The following is a 6000-nucleotide window of genomic DNA, read 5'->3' on the forward strand; positions in this document are numbered from 1 at the left end:
ATTTCTTCCAAATTACTTAAACGTTTAGACTTTATTAACTTACTGCTAAACATACTATCTTATTGTTAGTTTTTAAGCTTTTAATATTATCACTTTCATTGTGTTCAATTACATTTTATTTATATAGCACCAATTCACAGCAGCAGTCAAGTCAATGTGCTTTATAATGTGAGGTAAAGACCTTATAATAGCTGACAACAATCAGACTACTTGCTTTGAGCAAGTACTTGGTGACAGTGGGAAGGAAAAACTCCCTTTTAACAGGAAGAAACCTCCAGTAAAACCAGGCTCAGGGAGGGGCGGCCATCTGATATGAGTGGTTGGAGGGGAGGGGAGCGAGACAGGGCAAAAGACATGTTGTGGAAGAGAGCCAGAGTTTAATAATAACAGAGAGTGAAAAGAGGTGAGTAAAGAAGAAGTGATTAGCCAATATATGCATATATATATATATATATATGTATGTATATATATACATATATATATACATACATATATATATGGTTTACTCCTCAGGTGGTAAATAGCTAAAACAGTCTCACAGCAGTCAGAGGAAAAGACGCAAAATTGTATGTTTTGAGTCAGAAAAAGTCCCATTTTTTCTGTTTACATACAAAATACCACACAATTTGGGTGTACACAGAATTATATTTATTCATTTTTATTTGTCATGACAAATTTTCAGAGTTTCCGATGTTAGGAGTCAATAAGAGTCAGTTGTACAGACAAACAAACAAACAAAATACATTATTTATCACACTCAGTCTGTCATAACATATCATCTGAACAAAGAATTATAAGCCATTATATTCAGCATTACTAAGAAAAGATCATTAAGATCATAGATGTAGTTTATAAGAAGCTCTTCAGCTCATCAAATCTGAAAAATAAACCAAGTACATTAAAAACTGTATTTCAGTGAATTCATAAACATGTCGGTCTCTCTGCATCGACAGTAGAGCCTTTAAATCAGCTTTGCTCTGCTTGTTGGCCGTCGCAGTGGAAATGAACAGAGCCACAAAGCAGCAGGTTCAGCAGACTGGAGCAGAGAGGAGCTTACATCAGGGCACAGACCTTCTCTTACTGAGAGCGCTCCCACATGGACATGATAATACGACTGCAGCTACTGTCTGGTGTCAGTGTGTGCAGTTCATACAGTTCAGAGGGGCATGGGTGGATATGTGTACAGTGTGTGCCATGGGAAAAATATAAATTATTGCCTCTTGGTTTCCTCTGAGGTTAAAGGGAGCTGTTTTGCTCAGGGCCATCAAGAGTGAGTCATAGCTCACCACAATATTTTAAACAAGCAAAGCAAAAAACAACAAGAGATGATCTTTGGTGGTTTGTTAATGAATCAAGCTTTCATAATGTTTAAAATAGTTGAGAAATCACAGCCAAAGCTGAAGAAATGCTTATTCTTAAATGCTTTGCCTGATCTTAATAAAATTGTATGAAAGATTGGAAATGCCTCCATCACTTATTCAGCTAGCTAATATTAGCTCACTTGCTACCTACCGTAGCAGCTACCTACCTAACCCTAGCTTACATCCTTAGCTTATATATATATATATAGGCTATATCATTTTCGCTGTGGTCACTGAGCTCCCTCAGCTGAATTCTCCTGACATCCTTTTACATTTGTCAAAATGTAAAAGGATGTCTTTACATTTTAAGTAAAATTAAGGCATGTAGTGTGGTAATGACCAGGCTAGCAATTGTCTATAATCTATAATCAACAGGTTTAAGTTTATTATTCAGTTAGCAGTAGCTTAGCACAGCTGCAGCAAGCATAGCAGCATTTCTGTGGAGGACTTTGAAACACACAACCTCTTACGAGCTAAATGTAGGTCATTCATGCATGATCCTTTGTTGTACCCCATCCCAGCTTTTTTGAGACATGTTACTGGCACGAAATTCAAAATTTTTCATAAAATAATGACATTTCTTTTTCAAAATTTGATGTTTTTTTTTAAATAATCTATGGTGAACAAAACAAACAAAAAAACCTGAGATCAGGATTTGTTTCTTTAGTTACATGTTAAAAATTCCATTTTATTTGTTATTGCAGTTATATTTGAAATTCATGTTATCCACTATAACTGTTATAGAGATTCACATCGTAATCTTTAAGACTGGAGACCTGGTTGTGAAAGCTCGGTCCCTAACCCACAAATCTGAAAAGGTCAAAATGATCTCATTACACTAAAGTGGAGGCCGCAGTGCACGTCGCACAAACGCAGGTGTGCTGAAACACTTCTTCTTCTGGGAAAACCGATTTGTGAACACGAGAAGGGAAACAAGCAGGATATCATTGCGTGTTTGTGTCGGTGTGTATACCTGTGTCATATTCAGAGACAGTTTGGGAGTCAGGTGTTAAGCGTGTGCTGCTGTTTTTGCTTAAGGGATATAATTTCCTTTAGTTCTCTATGACACTGAGAATGAAAGGAGATGATTTCATTTTTCAGTCAGGCGCATACCTACAAAATATTTTAATTTTTGATGGTTTTCTTATGAAACTGACATCTGAGTAAATAATGTAGAAAATACCTAAGGCCGAAGTTTTTGTGAATAAAAAAAAAAAAAAAATGTTGCACAGTAATGTTTACTATGAAAATGGATGGATTTTTTTGAAAATGCAGTGTAGGAAGTTTTATTTAACCTTAAAATTAAATTATCATTAATTTGTATATATGAGTTTTAATTTGTAAATTTGCTACTTCCAGCAATTTTTTGTAATTTATTGCTTAAAAATGTGTTGTGTAATTTATTTACGGCTTTTTTGCTTTGTCTGTTGTGGTACATGATAAAGAAATGCTGCTGAGGTAAATGAAAGAAATCTGTCAGCATGACTGTTGGAGACCCAAAGTATAAGAAATACATGTTTACTCTGGATCCACTAAAAAAAATAAAAAATACAAAACATAAAATTCTATGTTAGATAGTGACACAGGAACCTTTCTGTCATTTAATTGTTTAACTATATTTTAATTATGTTAGTGTAGTGTGGATAGCCATAGGGAAGGTCTCTATCAGTAGGAAAAGCTGTAAAACTTAAAATACAGTCAAAAGTCGAAGATTTTTATTTCCTTCACATTTTCCAAAGTAATCCAATGGACCAGATTGGAGTCTTTGCTGGGGCGATTCTGGCCCCCGGGCCTTACATTTGATACCCCTGAATGAAGCTGTTTGGCGATAAGACTCCAATGACCGATCAGAGCAGAATGAAAATCCCAGCGGTGAAAGGATTTAGGACAAACCCGGATGGTGGTAAAGATCAAGAATGAGGCTTGGATGGGGCTCTGAGTGACCAGGGTGAGGAGGAGATTTGGAGGAGACAGGGAAAAAGGAGCTTTGAGATTTACAGCACACAAAATAGAGGCCGATTAGGTCAGAGAAGGCAAGTCTAGAGCAATGATGTGGAAGTGACATAAGGAAAAGACTGGCAGGCAGACAGCTTGTTCTTGAAATTAAATAACTGCTGATATATTAGATTTATATTATAGATAGAATGCAGCCCTATGCCTTATGTATACATTGTACTGCTTTTGTTTCTTACTTTGGTTTTTCAATTTCTAAACCAGATGGACAACAGAACAGCTGCTGTTCCTGATCTTGTCTTAGGCAGTGTGAAAGAAAAAGCATAAGGGTGACAAGTGGTGGCAGGTTAAAAACAGAGTCCTCGCTTGTTGATCCTGCTCTACAGAGGTCCATGCACATACTGACCGTCACTATTTTTGCTCTTTTACTTGTACATTGCCCGTCCTTCATTATAGCAAGAGGTGAGAATCCTTAACTTCATAAAAAAAATCTGCTGTCTTCCCAGTGCCACTTGTTCTACTCACGATGGACTGATTATAGACTACAGGATTAGTAATTAGTAAACACATTGAGCAATATTGCATATTGCATGAAATAAGAGAGAGGGGAACTTAAAAAAGTAAATAATTTATCAGAAAGTTACAGTACCTCCTAAAATTATGTGAAAAGGCCTTCTCTGTAGCCACTACATTTTCAAAATAAGAAACTGAATGTGATGTAGATTTACTTGATGTGCTACATGCAGCTGTTTTCATATGAATGAGACTTAAACACAGACCAAATCACACTCGTGTGTTTGGAAATTCCGGTTATCAAAGCGAAGTTACTGCATTCTGAAGCAGTCTCGGTTTTTCATATGCGATAAAAAAAGGAACGACTCGCTTTACAAAACCTCTGATGTAATGAATGAAAACCCAATAAAACACACAATAAAGAAATCCCCATTGCAATCAGGGTTCTTACTTCTGAAAGAAATCTCATTTTAAGGGAAAAACTGCACTTCACAGGGTGCGTGTCGTTAAATCTCCGACCATCGACCTCTATATCCTGCTTTCTTAAAGTGTTTCTCTCTCCCAGCAGTGCACTTCTAGCCCTTGTATTGTACGATTTCAAATATCTCATGTCTTTATCAGCGGTCCTCTGCGAGCTCAGCGCTGACAGCCCAATAAACCTCAGCTTATTCTTCAGCTGAGATGCTGCGCAAGATGTGTGCGAACCACAGTCTGAGACATGATGGTACGATTAGGTACACAGTAATATGCGAGATGCTGTGATGCAAAGCTCCATCACTGCTTGTTTCAACACTAAATTATGCAAGCTGAAGTTTCGCAACCTGAAAACCTGCAAACAAATACAAAGTAAATCTAGAAAATGGCAGAAGATAAGTTTTGTTTCTACAGATCGGATTCCTTTCTCGGAATCAGCTTATCTTTAATTCATAAAACACATAGGAAATGTCCATAAAGTAAATGTTAACCGGAAAGGATTGTATCAAATAGATGTTATTCATTGAAAAAGATGTAGCTCATTACACCCACCCAACAATTTTTTTATTAAACCAGATTTCACCAAAACAAAGACCAAAGAAAAAAACAACTTAAGAACAAATATTAAACAAAAACTTAATTTTTTATAACCGTGATCATCACACCTATCACCACATTTTTTTAAATGTACATAATGAAGTACACAACCTCAGTTCCTTATCGCAGCGATTACAAATGTTGACAGATACAGAACTTTGACCTTTGATTTTTTGAACTTTCCTTTTCCTCCTAGTTCATGTTTTATGTCTCTTGTTTCAAACAGATTATCTATGATTTGTACTTTATCATGCAGTGCTAAAAAGATCTAAACTGTAAAATTATCAGGCTTTTAGTTTAACGAATAGTCTGTTGATTGGTTCATAGTAATCCAGCCTATTTATATGTCTTGAATGGTTTCTGGCATCTTTGTTGTTACGTGGTCAGTTATCACACCCAAACATTTAGTTTCACACATTCTTTCTATGTCAACATTATTCATTATATATTTGACTTTATTTACTTTTACCACTGACTAAATATTATAAACTTTGCTTTTTTCCCAGCAATTTAACAGCATTCTTGAGCTGTTTTATGTCTTCTATCAGCACAATCAACACATCTTGTTGTTTGGTCACTTTACTGAGATCATCCTTCATGAAGAGAATTTCTGATGTCCTCCAGCTCTTCTTGAACAGGCCAGATTATTAGCTGTCTTTGGTGCCATTTTCGCAGTTATCATTACTGTTTTCTCTTTGTTGTTTTGTAGGCGCCCCTGTCAGAATACCAATGAATTTTCATGAAAAGGTTCAAAACTACATATAGCTTAGAGAGAAAAAGTTCAGATCTTCAGATCTCACCGGCATCTAGTTTATCACTTTAAATAGTGTCGAAATAGTGTGATGCTGTTCATTGCGCTCCTTCTTATCTTAATATCCTTTTTTTATGACTGCCTTTATATTTAAACAGGAGGTGATTTAATTCTGATTCCCTTGCTGGTGGAGAACAGATGAATGCCTCACTTAAATGTCTGCTTATCTGTAATCTATTTGTATTCCACTGATTAAGACCAATGCTTTAGAAATCATTTCCAGATACAAAGCGACGTGCCTCCGCAAATGATGTTATTCGTGACCTCTGCCCACTGAAGCACACAATAAAA

This window comes from Oreochromis aureus, linkage group 2, assembly GCF_013358895.1.
Source record: "Oreochromis aureus strain Israel breed Guangdong linkage group 2, ZZ_aureus, whole genome shotgun sequence".
In the NCBI taxonomy this organism is placed as follows: domain Eukaryota; kingdom Metazoa; phylum Chordata; class Actinopteri; order Cichliformes; family Cichlidae; genus Oreochromis; species Oreochromis aureus.